The sequence below is a fragment of the Cavia porcellus genome, unplaced genomic scaffold (genome assembly GCF_034190915.1).
Source record: "Cavia porcellus strain 051 isolate PalLab524CR breed Dunkin Hartley unplaced genomic scaffold, mCavPor4.1 scaffold_29, whole genome shotgun sequence".
Lineage (NCBI taxonomy): Eukaryota > Metazoa > Chordata > Mammalia > Rodentia > Caviidae > Cavia > Cavia porcellus.
Genome location: NW_026947512.1, coordinates 10,453,078 through 10,466,538, shown reverse-complemented (window position 1 = coordinate 10,466,538; position 13,461 = coordinate 10,453,078). Strand labels below are relative to the sequence as shown.

Genomic DNA, 13,461 nt, shown 5'->3' with positions numbered 1-13,461 from the left:
AGTAAAGAACAAAACCGACAAAACCAAACCATTGGAGACATTGTAGGTCTTCAAAAGTAGATAAAAGTCAACGAGAATGGGCGTTATAATGAATCTCATTATCTTCACAGCTGATGCCTAAATTTTCGAACCTGATACTATCCAGCAAAACAGAATAGGGGAACATCAGTTAAAAACCAGATGGTGAGAGTAATACAGGGCTTTAAATCGAGGTAATGGAAAGTCAAAGTGGGTTACTATAATATATCCTGCTATTTTTTTCCTTTAATTAAAAGGATAAAAATTTTAAAAAAGTATTAAAAAAGTAAATAATGGAGTGGAGATTGAGATAAAAGAGGGCATAACAACGAAACAGCACAGATCAAAACATAACCATTTAAGCAGAATAGTGTTTCACCACCAGATAATCCTGACCTAAAAGTAGTTACCGTATTGTCTCTTTCCTTGAAATCCTTGAGTACAACTTCGTATACTGTAGCATTAAGTATATCAAAACAATGTAAAACCATTTAAGAGAATGACAGCATTACAGAGTATTTAGAATCGACTAACAGAAAATGAATAATGGTTTCTGTATAATCTTCTTGTCTTTAAAAGGTTTTTGCTTATACTATCGTACATAATAAAATCCAGTAAGATACAACCTATTTAGACCATTGGAGACAGAAGGACAAAAGCTAGATGAGACTTCAAAACAAGATGATACTAAATCAGTATTACCTATAAAGATGTCATTTTCTCCAAAATAGCTGTTCCTATCATCCAATCTTCTCTGCCTCATTTCCGTTGAGCTCTTATTCTGTCAGTAGCTGTCCGTTTGTCTTCTTCACTTTGTTCTCTGCTCCATTAGTTGTGGCCTCCACTATTTCTGGATTCTTTGTATTTTTCTTTTTTTAGAATATCCTGCAATACTCTCTGTAGAGTTGAATTGGTGGTTGCAAATTCCCCCAGTTCCTCTTTATCCTGGAAGCACCTTGTTTTTCCATCAATTTCCAGGGACAGTTGTGCAGGATATCTCAATCTTGGCTGGAGATTATTATCTTTCAAAGCTTGAATTATTTCCCCCCACGCTCTTCGTGATTTGATGGTTTGTGCAGAGAAATCTGCTGTAATTCTGATGGGTGCTCCCTTGTAAGTGGTCTGTTTCTTGTCTCTGACAGCTTTTAATATTCTGTTCTTGTATTGAATTTCTGGAATTTTTATTATTATATGCCTGGGTGTTTCTCTGTTAGGGTTGTAGGTAGCTGGGGTCCTGTATGCCTCATACATCTGAGTATCGTTACCTTTTGCTAAATTAGGAAAATTCTCCTGGATTATTTCTGTGAGTAGCTTTTGTAGTTCATTTGTTTGTGTCCCTACTTCTTCTTTTATGTTCTTAATCCTTAAGTTATGGATCCTCTTATCATCTTCTTGTCTTTGCATTATTGCTGTTTGTTTCTTTGTTATTTTTAAGAAGTTTTTCATTTCATTCTCCCATATTACAATTCTGCCCTCCAGTTCAGATAGTCTGTCCTTAGTTTCTTTCAAGCTGTTATTCCAGTCTTGGATAGACTTCTTAATTTCTTGATAGTCGCTTTGAACCTGCTTCACATATTCTATGCTTTCCCTGTTTTCTCCATCAAACAATTCTCCCCTCTTTTTCTGTTCTTCCATTCCACCATCTGTTTTTTCTTGGGTGGGGCTTAGCATTTCTCTAACTATTTTGCATACTTCCAGCTTCAGGTCGTTGATAACTTCATTCCTGAATTGGTCTATGAGGCTCTCTATATGGTGCTTTATGTGTATTGGTGTGGTGTCCGCTATTGCCTGTTTCTCAGAATTGGGGGCCGAGGAGCCTTTCTTGTTGCTGCCTCTTCCCATATTCTCTGTTCCTTATATATGCAAGCTTATATGAGAGGCCCAGCTTCTCTCCCTGTCAGCCACAGCCTGATCGAATTGCGCTGGTTAGGTGTTCCCACTCACCGCTGCGCACCAGGCGGGGCCCGCCCCTCCAGGCCTCCGTCAGGCTCTGGGATCTGGGTTGGGCCAGCCTACGGGGTCCGCCGGCAGCGTCACGCAGGCCAGGCACTTTTCACCAATCCCGCCCGAGAGGGGAATGTGTGACTGGAGTCGCCACCAAGCCCTGCTCCCGCAGGACTGCTCGGGCCCAGAAAGTCCGCTGGAGTCAAACTGTGGTGGAGTGTCAGTTTCTCTCACTCACCTCGCCACAAGTCAGAACATGCCTCCCTGCCCGTCCTGTTTTCGACTCCGTTCGCAGACTCCCGTTCTCAGAGTTTCCGCGCGTCTCTCTCCTTGCCGAGCTGATGTAGAGGCAGCCAGCCGCCGTGCGGCGGGAAACCCAAATCCCGGCTTCCAATGGCGCGGGGTCCAGCCTCAGCAGCGAGACTTTTCTGTTCCTGTTTTAGCACCAGGACTGCATTCCAAGTTGGTTTCTCTAAGCCGAGTTCGTTCCTGAGTCAGCAGAGCATAACTGCACCTGCTTATGTCTCTTTAGTCCGCACCATACCTGGCTTCTGAGCCTAGTTTTTCAGAGAGCCTCCGGTAGTTGCTGTTATCTGTCCGCCATGTTCTCCCGGAAGTCCCTGTTTTGTCCAACTTTATAATATCTAATAAGATAGACAATTCTTTTTAAGGAAACAAGGGACAACGTTGATAACCATTGTTGATAAACTTGTACTCTGTTCTACATCATGTGCTACGTCTATCCTTGGTATTGACTGACAGCTTTGTTTTGCCATATTTGACTGTATTCTTCCCCCCCCCCCAAAGAAAGTAATAAGCACTAAGGAGTAATAAAATCCAAGATGTGTAAATTTTGTTGTAAAAAAGAGAGGGAAAAAAAAAAAAAAGAAAAGGAGCTCTAACGGATATAACAGCAAGTGTGTTTGGGGGTGTTAAATAGCTGACTTTATCAATGTTTTTGGAACATTGAACACAGCTGTTTGCAGTCTCCCTGTTTGAATGTCCACCTTGTGTTCTTTGATACTGTGATTTGAGGAACTATTTTCAAGAAAATAGTGTGTAATCTACTAGCAGGTAATTTCTTACTGTTATGGTTTTTTGTTTTGTTTTGTTTTGTTTTGTTTTGTAGTTCTGTATTGCGTGTACCCTTACGCCGCTTTGGTTTGTTTTGTGTTTTTCTCTTTTTCCTCTTAAATAAAAAAAAAAAAAAAAGAAATAAGAATGCAAACAGTATTGTTTCTTCCGTTGGTTTCTCCATTGCTGAAAGACTAAGAGTCGCTCTCCACAATCACTCTTTTTGGGGAGAATAGGGGAGAATAGGGCCATATATTCTGCTCTACTCCAGACAGCATGATGTTTCTATTTTCACTCCTGAAGCCATGCCTTTTCCTTTCTCAGTTTTTCTGTTGCGATTCCTCATCCCTTAGCCTGCTTTTAAGGCCTTTCATATCTACCTAAGGCTTTTTACCCAAGGCTTCTTCTTTTTTTTTTTGCTTCACTACAGTCTTGGTTCACTACAGCCTTGTTACTCACAGTATGGTCCTCAGGCCAACAGCATCGGTATCACCAGAAAATTAATATAAATGCAGAAATTCAGGCACCTACTCAGACCTAGTGCATCGGAATCCACATTTGAGCAGGTGATCTTATGCACATAAATTCTGAAAAGCACTACCCTAGAGCAGAACTCAGCAAAACCTTTCCTGTAAATGTTCACAGAAGAAATACATTCAGCTTGTGAATCAACTGATCTCTGCCCCAACTACTCAACTCCAATGCTATAGCACAAACACAGCCATAAAGAGCAGATACCCAAATGATGTGGCTGTGGTACAATACAACTTGATTTACAAAATCAGGTGGCAGACTCCTGGAGCAGACGCTCAGCTGTACCTTGCTAACCCCGGCCCAGGTCAATACCTTTGGCTACATTGGTAGATAGACCTCAGGGGAGTCCCATGATCTCATTCCCTGCACATCATTGTATAATTTCATCCCCTGGAGTGTGGGCTGAAGTGACTGACTCAGCTCTAACACAGAGAAGATGACAGAAGTGATAAGGTGTCACTTGCAAGACCAAGTTATGACTGTGACTTTTGATCTCTGTCTGTCTCTGCCTGTCTCTGCTTCTCTCTCTCTCTCTCTCTCTCTCTCTCTCTCTCTCTCTCTCTCTCTCTCTCTCTTGCTCTCTCTCTCTCTGCTAGCCCTAGAAGAAGCCAGCCAACCACACCACAAAATGACCCTGTGGAAAAGCTCATGTAGTAAGGAGCTGAGGCTTTCTATCAGCTGCATGAGTGAGTATGGAACTGAGTCCTCTTCCAGTTGGACTGTGAGAAGCATACAGCCCCAAATAACAGCTTGATTGCAACTTCGTGAGGGACACTGAGCCAACAAACTAAGATGCTTCCATATTCTTGGCCCTAAGAAATTGTGAGGTAATAGATCATTATCCTTTCAGGCCAGTATGTTACTCAGCAATCAATAGCTAACACAGGTATGTACTCCAAACTACCTGGTATCTCTCCCTTTAAGTCCTCTAGCACCACATGAGTGAGCATGTGAACAGAAACCAAACAGACACTCTTTTCTAGTGGTATGAGCTAGTCCTACCCCCAGAGGTAGATTACTGATTCTTTGAAGGCAGGCACTGTATCTTAAAAGTAAGATAAATAATTCTATAGAATTTATTAAATTAACTCAAGCAGACTTTTGAAAAATTTTCTGTTGGAAAACCAAGAGCCATTACTTTGCAATTCTTCCTTTTCTCCCAATGCTAGCTTTTCTCAGAAACTTCTCAGGAAGTACTGAGTTCCTCCTTTCACAGGTGGTGTTTTTTATTTGATAACAGGAAAAAAACACCAAAAACCTGTGTTTAACCAAAAACTTGAAAGCTTTTTTCAATTACCTGACAAGGTTATTTAAGCTGAACTTTGCTGTAAAGCTGATCCTTTTCTCTCTCTCTCTCTCGTTCTCTCTCTCTCTCTCTCGTTCTCTCTCTCTCGTTCTCTCTCTCTCTCTCTCTCTCTCTCTCTCTCTCTCTCGCTCTCTTTTTGGAGAGGAAAAAAAAAAGATGGGAGAGAAAATGGTCTTTGGATGATAAAGCTTGTTCCCAGGTTATCTTTGAGAAAAATGTAATCCACTGTATGCTTCTGCTTCTAGTTTTTTCCCTCGTGCTTCCTGATTTTGTTGGGTCTTATCTCTTTGGGTTATTTTACAGTTGCTTGGGCATCTGAAGGACTTCTCTCCTCAGCTCCTCTTATTTTCAAGAGGTGTGTGTGTGTGTGTGTGTGTGTGTGTGTGTGTGTGTGTGTGTTTTATGTCACTTCCAAAATGCCTCCCCTCTGATAATTAACCCCAGTGTTGTGAAAATACCAGCACTGAAGATGGGTTTTTAAAAGGGATCTTTTCCAGTTAGCTCCCTGGCTTGGCTACACAGAAAACCTAAGAAAATAGCAATTCACACCCTCTGATATTAGTTGGAAAGGGCTACATCTCAACTTTGCTGACCAGTGAGGAACAGATACATCAGTAAATACATAGTGCTCTAGTCCAAGACCCATCAAGCCTGGCTTTCTAAATTCCTTCCCCACTCTGTGCATGAAACTAAAATGTTCTAAATGGTTAATATTAGCATTATAGTGTGAAATTCCTTTTAACGATGTATTTAGCTTTTCCTCTCCTAAGTTAAAATTCTTTGTCTATAAAGTACATCTTTTAAATGTTCCTAATCTTAGTTGTGAAGACTTGCCTATGCCCAACAGCAAAAAAATAAATTAAAAAAATAACAAGACACAAAAAGTTACCATCCATGTGTGAAAGTGACATATTATTTTTCATCATGGCCTTAACCAGCTCAACCTCTACCCTGTGGTGGTCATGTCCTTGTCACAGCAATCACAAGAACCCTCATTGCTGTTTCAGGCCCTATTCCAGAAGAGATGTCATTGTTCTTGGTTAGTGGTGGCATAAAACAAGCAATAACTGTAATCACACACATTACCTCTAACTATGAGCTGTTGGAAAGCTCTTAGATAAATAAATTACTGATTTAGGAAGCTGTAAAAGGAAGACATTGGATTATCTGTTTGTTAGCTTGCTGTCACTATGAGAAATATCTGAGATAATCAATTTATAAAGAAAATAAATGTATTTTGTCTCAGTTTTGGGAGGTTCCAGCCCATGACTGGTTTCATTGTTTTTGAGCCAGAGTCAAGACAGCACATCACAGTAGGGGCATGTGGTATAGAAACTGATCCTCTTATAACTGGGTAGGAAAAGAGGGATAAACGAAGTGGTCAGTTCCACAGTCCCCTTGGAGGGTGTACTTTCAATGATGGAATACTTCCTATCAATGGCCTACCTCCCCTGAATAGTATCACAGTCTTCAGACCAAGCCTTTAACATATGTGCCATTATGGAACACTCCAAATCCAAACCATGAAATTCAGAAATTTCAAATAAAAAAAATCTGGCTTATTTCATGTCAAATTGGTTGTACAAATCCAGAGGTTGGCACACTTTTCCTTTAAAAGCTGGATAGTAAATTAACATCTGTGTTTCAGTTTTTCTCTGAAGTGATAGTAGTCACCTCTTATCTAGGGCTTTGGTTTTTATCTCAGCTGCCCATGGTCAATTTAGATCTAAAAAATATTAAGTGGAAAATTTCAGAAATAAATAATTTAACTCTTATCATGTACCATTTTGAGTACTGTGAGAATATCTGTCCAGCTCTAACAAGTCCAGAACGTGAGTTCAGAGTATCCATGCTGCATATGTTACCCACCCGTTAGTCACTTATTTACCATCTTGGTTATCAGTTCAACTGTAATATCTGTCTGTGTTCAAGTAACCCTTATTTGCTTACCAATGGCCTGAAAGTGACCGCTATAAAGGAGGTACAGGAGCCTACAACATGGAAGGACAGGCTATATCTGTAATATGTGAAATTCTGAAGATATATAGGAGAAATCATAATGCAGTATATACGTTGGGTTTACTACCATCTGTGATTTCAGCAACCACCGAGGGTCTTGGAATATTTCCCCCAAGGGTAAATACGGAGGTCTCTAATAGCATCTCAGGATTGGCAGATCATTTTCTTTTTCTAGAAGGTTTAGGAAGACTTTTTTTACAACACATAAAAAATTGTTCAGTTGAGAATTTATAAATAATGGACATTGAGACTGTTTTCAGATAAACTAGATTTTACATTGCAGAAAAGGCTACCAGTGTGGAGGTGAATATCCCACTCTTGCCTGCAAAATTTGTCTTAGGAATTTTGTTAAACAACTTCCTGCCCAAAGGCTGCCAATTTTTGCTGCCAGTGTAACCAGTGTGCAGGCCTGTGGGACCCTCGGAATCTGGTCTCCCTGCATCCCTCTCATTCTGTTTCTTACCAGCAAGTCGCAGAGCCTAGTGCTATAAACAAATAATAAAACAAAGCTTGCCTGCTATCAAAACAGCAGAGCATGCACAGCAAATTAATTTAAATAAAGCATGTCAAATATTTGCTTCAGTTTAAATTCAGAATACACCATTTCATTAAATTGTGTTTTCATTTGTGTCAGGCAACTGTCATGCCAAAGATATTTAATTTTTATTATTTTAGAATTTAGAAATGTAAGAAAATACATCTTTAGAATAAAACATTGTCATGATAAAGATATTTGAGCCCTGTGGTATTGATTTTACACTAGAATGATAGGTTGTGAAGTCCAATGTTACATTTTACTGCAGTTATAATAAACATTCATAAAAGATCTGTGTACCCCTTTCCCTGGGATGACTTGGGATGGTTGCCAGTTGGCGCCTCTGAGCAGTAACACTCCTGGCTCCAGTGCCTTAAGCACGACTCATAGTGAGAGGCAAGGAGACTGAGGAGACTGAGATAAGGGACAGAAGGAAGCCTGAAGGACAACTTAATTTGTGAGCTGTAAGGTCACACATGACCTACCTCCCGGGCCTGATCTCGCACAGCTACATCTCTGGGAGTTCTCCTTTCCTTCCCATTATCTCTAGTGAGGTGGCCAGGGACTCTCCTCTCAGAAAGGCATGGCAACTGTAAATTGTGGGATTCTTTCTTGGCCTTGTCTCCTGTTATGTGTTGACTGCTCATTAAACATGAGGAACTGATGTGGTTCATTCATTCCTGAGTAAACAAACACACAGGGGTAGCCACACCTGTGCACCGAGCAGGTGCTACAACTACAGGATGAGCACGCAAGCAACCAATGTTGACCTCTTAGAAGAAGGAAGTCGACTGGAGGTCAGCAGAGGTTAGGAGGAAGGAGGATGGATAACAGATGCCAAAACAGAGATGGAAAGAATTAGGTCTAGTGTTCCACAGCACAGTAAGGTGACTAGTTTATAATAATTCAGTGTGTAGTTTACAAAGAGGTGGAATAGAGGAGTTTGAAGGCCCCCAACACAAAGAAAATAAATGTTTAGGGGGAAGGATATGTTAATTACTTTGATTTGATCATTGCTGTTGTATATGTGCACAGAATTATGACAATGGACTCCATAAATACTTATAATTATTGCATATTAAAACAAATATGGAGGGATGGTATAGGGATGGTTAGTGCATAGGCATAGAGCTTCTAAACTTGGTGGGGAGAGCTGATGTGACTTGGCCAATCAGATTCTCTGTCCTAGGGATTTAGAAAGGAGATTATAAGAGTGCTGTTAATTTGTCTGCAGTGTCTATGGACATGTCACTTTTAGCAGTTATGCAGATTCCACCTTCTGTCTCCCACACACATGACAACACAGAAGACAGCTTGGCCATTGAAAGAAGTAGGACTAGGAAAGGGGAGAGAGTAGGTTATAAGAAGTATTCCAGCCCCCAATGTCTTCCCTATGGATGCATTTGCCCTTTACTGTATAAGAAACCCACAGGTCCTGCAACACATCCCCTCTTTTAGGCAAGCTAGTTTCTGTTACTTGCATTGCAATAGTCTTGGCTAATATCCACTGTTTCTCATTTAGTAAAGCCTGCTAACTGACCAGAGGGGCCAAGAAATTAGCCTTTTACTCACTTGGATGCTGCAGAATGTCATATTTATCATGAAAATGTTTTATTTTAGAAATACACGTCCCTACATCTTCTGTCTTCTAAAATAATAGGACATATCTTATACCAACTGAATCTGAATCCCTGAGAGTGGAATCAAGGAAACCATATTGTGTCACAAATATTAAGAGATTCTAATGGGTCATATTTTAGACCTGTGGGGGCACACAATAATAATCCTTGTTCGTGCACTCTTACCAACTGCTACCACATGCACTGCACCACTTTCCTCACCATTTCTCTGTGATAGAAGTGTTGCTTATTCCCCCTGTTGATGCTTTCTTCCATGTGGAGGGAGCTCCGAAGGCTGTGACTCTCCTGTCTCCCATCTATCCCCTTAGTTATTGGTGACCTGTCTGGCCGCAGAGTTTGGAAGGCTAAAACAAGCATGTGTACCCTGGATGTCTTCTCTTCCTTCTTTTTGGGACCTCAGCCCCGAAGTCAGAGAGGATAAAGCCATTGGATTTAGTCACCTATTCGGGCTTGTGAAGCACAGGCACTCTCAATGCTAGAGAATCTTCCATTCAGGCTCTGCCCTTCCTGCAGGGGGCTGTGGTGGGAAGATGCTCCCCAGCGGAGAGCAGCCTTGCCTGGAGGGAAGAAGCCCTCCTCACCAGGAGCTTCAATGTTAGAGTTGCGGGTAAAGGTCACCTTGTTAAATAGTCTACCAAGTTGGAATCTTGGTCCCCATCTGGACCACTTCTTTGTCTTACACTGCCATTAGTTCTGAAACCAGACAGCAAGGAAGGGTGCTGTATATTAAGCTCTTCCGTGATCATTCCATTATGGCTCATTTCCAGATAAGACCTTTGTTCAGCCCCAGAATCTAAAGTCTTTCCTCAGTCCCTTCAGAGACCCTCTGGAGCAGATCTAATCTAACTTGCTGGGCATATTATTAATCCCATGGGAATCTGTAAATATGCAGATTCTGAATCTGAAGGTCTAGCATGAAGCTTGAGGGTCTGCATTTTTAAAAAAGATCTTCCAGTTGATTCTGATACTACTAGTGGAAGGTCCACTCTAGACCCACTAGAACTATGTAAAAGGGCTCTACAAAATTATGGCCATCCAAAGACATTCAGGCCTTAATGCCTTGAATCTGCAAGTATACTACCTTATGTGCCAAGGGGTAATTAAGGTTGCTAATTGTCTTCTTTTACAATAGGGGGATTATCCTTGATTACCAAGGTAATCCTGGTGTAGTCACATAAGGATTTCCATGTAGAAGGAGGAGAAGAGAAGGTCAGAATGATGCCATGTGAGAAAGGCCCCATCAATCACTGTTGACTTTGAACTTGGAGCAAGGGGTTGTGAACCAAGCAATGGGGGAAGCTGCAGATGCTGACAAACACAGGAAACAGTCTTCTAAAATCTCCAGAATGCAGCCTTGCAGACACCTTCATTTAGATCCATGCCCACCTTGCCACATACAGAGATTTAAGAAAATAAATTTGTATTCTTTTCATCCACCAATAATGTAGTCAATTGTTATGGTATCAATAGGAAAATAATACACAGAGACTTCCTTGAAAGCATTTATAATCTTTGTATCTGGAATATTTCAACTAAGGGACCAGCTCAAAAGGGTTAGGAATAATAGGATGGTTAGTAAAGATATACAGGATTTCCTGACGACAAATTCTAAAGTTTTAAATGCCAAACTACCAAACTGAGTGAATAGGACTAACTAACGCCTGAACAGGCTTGATTTTAAGTTAAGTGAGTATGACGAGCACATTGTTAAAAACTCAAACCTGATTAAATCTCTGATGAAGCACAGCATGACAAATGCCAACCGACCACAGTCTGTGAAACCAAATGTAGTGTACTGAGTGGGGAGCCTTCATCTGGAACTGGCAGCTCAGACCCAAGGTAGGAGGCTTGGGTCACCAAATCTTTTGTGCTAGTAGTGTTTTCTTACCACAAAAAACATCCTACCCATCCTGTTAGTTTAATATATACTCACTAAAGAGTGGGAGAATGAAGTGATGGTGGATTACTAGCTGTTGGGAAACCCACTCATTCTGGCCAAATCTTCACTGATTGAATTTCAGATTATGAAAAGAAGCTCCAGTTGTTTCTGCCCAGAGTTGGATAATGGAAATGTGGCTGCCTGAATTAGCATAACTCATGCCATTGGGTTCACTCATTTATTCAGGCATGATTTCATTTATTCCATCATTGGCTCATTCATTCATCAAATATGTATTAGGCATCTACCATATGCTCAGCATTGAAAATACATGGTTAAATGCTGTGTAGTCCTACTCTCAAGGAGACGTCAGTCTGGCTGGAGAAAGACTTGCTTCAGGTGTTACAGTATTGCATGCTTTGTTCAATAACTGGCCTCTGCTCTCAAGCCCAAAGGAAACATAGAGAAACAATGCTTAGTAACAGGCGTCAGAGAAGATCAAAGCAGGCCACAATGTGTGTGATGAACTTCACAGATGGGAATTAGCTGTTGGAATGGGCATTGTAGTAGGAGGAAGAGCAAGGTGCTATGAAAGAGCACAGAATATTCAGATTGAGTGTGGCTGAATACAGGGTGAGTTTCTACAAAGGACTAATAAGAGGTCAGAAAAGCCAGCAGAAACATGGTCCCAAATTGCCGTGTATGACTTGCTAAGATAGCAAGGACAGTGAAGATGGCCAGAGAGTTTTCTGCGGGGATGTTGTGTGGTCACATCTGAGTTTTGGAATGATTGCCCTGTTGGCTATGAGGAAAGCTTCATGGTGGGGCGAAGATGCAAACAGTAAACCTAAAATAATTTCAGCATTACAGGGCTACAGACATAGGGACTTTTGTAAGGAAAAATTCCATTTAGGGATAAATTAAAATGCATTCTAAACTGGAATAAGGACTCCAAAATTGATTAGGCTTAACTGACAAATACATTAGAAAATAATAGAAAAGAGGTGAATGTAGACTCCCACTGGTGGTGGTTGCAACATCTTCTTCTGGATCCAAGAGTTTGTGGGCTGAGAATAGAAGGACTCTAGGACTGCATTTAATGTGCAATTTCATATTATTGACATCTGTTGTGATTACAGGCTTGGCTCCTGTGTTTTTATTCAGAACCATTTATTCAGAAAATCTCTTATTCAGAATTCGAGTTCATTCCTCATTAATTCAGTGGCAGCTTTCTGTAGCCCAGTGATTGAATTACCTAATAACACCTGCCTGAAATGATTAACATAAGAGGAAGCCATGGGGTTGTATTTGATATAAATGGTTTGTTTCCTGAAGTTGTAATTTTATTAAAGGGAGACCCAGTGAACCACCCTCACAGACGAAGGTGAGGTCCTGGCTTCCATAGGGTACCCAGAAGGTTAATGGATGATTAGCAGCTAACAGATGACAGCATAGCTCAGGAGAGTGGTAACCAAGGAGAGAGGCAAAGTGACCATGTTCATGAAATCCCTGAAAACACCCTGGCTATGATCGCTTATTTTAGTCATGAGTGGATAAAGTAGAACTTGAACTTCACTGCTTCCTCTGGACACTCGGGATCAATTTTTGGGTTTTCATCTCCCTGAGGGAGATCTAGGCAAACTAAGTGCCATCAAGACCTCAGCTTTTCTTTTGACATGACTGTGATGACATGACACTAGAACTTTTCTGATCTCTTTAAGAGTCAATGATCTCTTTAAGGGTTGATGCTGGAGAAAAAAGAAAGATAAGGGCATGGGCTACTATTTGATCATTTCATTTAGCAGTTGAAAATAATACATCTTATTTATAATGCATGGTTTAGCAATTATATACATTTTCTAATTTTGTTAAGATATACACAATTGATGTATCATAAATTTGTACTTCCCAAAACACAAATTGAATATTTCCATGATTTTGAAACTTCTGAGTCCTGAAGAGCCCTGAAAAACATACATATAAAGACTGGGAGGGAGACACTCGAAAATACAGAATGGGGGATGCCAGCCCTTCACCTCCATTCCCATAACTAGAATTACTTAGTGTCTATTTCTTGGCATTTTCCTTTCTTCTCCTTCCTACCATGCCCTCCTCTACTCTCCCTACGTATATTTCAGTTTCTATACTCTTTCATCCTTCTATTTTAGAAAAAGCAGTGCTGACATTTGCCACTTGGAATTCTGGAGTCTCTTTCTGGAAGACAGCCTAAATCTTTTGTCTGACTTCACTAGAGGTAGAACACCCCATGTGCAAGTGTAGTGGTAGGCAAGTACAGGATAATTGAATCCAACTGTTAGGACAGATTACTCCAAAATTTGATTTGGCCTCTTTCTACAGAATATGCTTTTCTTACCTTTCTTTCCTAATCTTCTCTATATAAGGGATATATAGTGATACTGCCGTTGTTGAACTCAATTTTTCTCAAATTTGTGTTTGAACACCAAAAAGTCTGAGAACCAACCATATTTTTCCCATAAGAAATAATGGAAAC

General features: G+C 40.6%; 1 protein-coding gene across 2 annotated transcripts in view; it reads right to left on the bottom strand.

The window, feature by feature from the left end:
• Tnr (tenascin R) overlaps positions 1–13,461 on the bottom strand; it is a 427,384-nt gene that overhangs the window by 185,215 nt on the left and 228,708 nt on the right. The gene's annotated exons all lie outside the window — the stretch shown is intronic.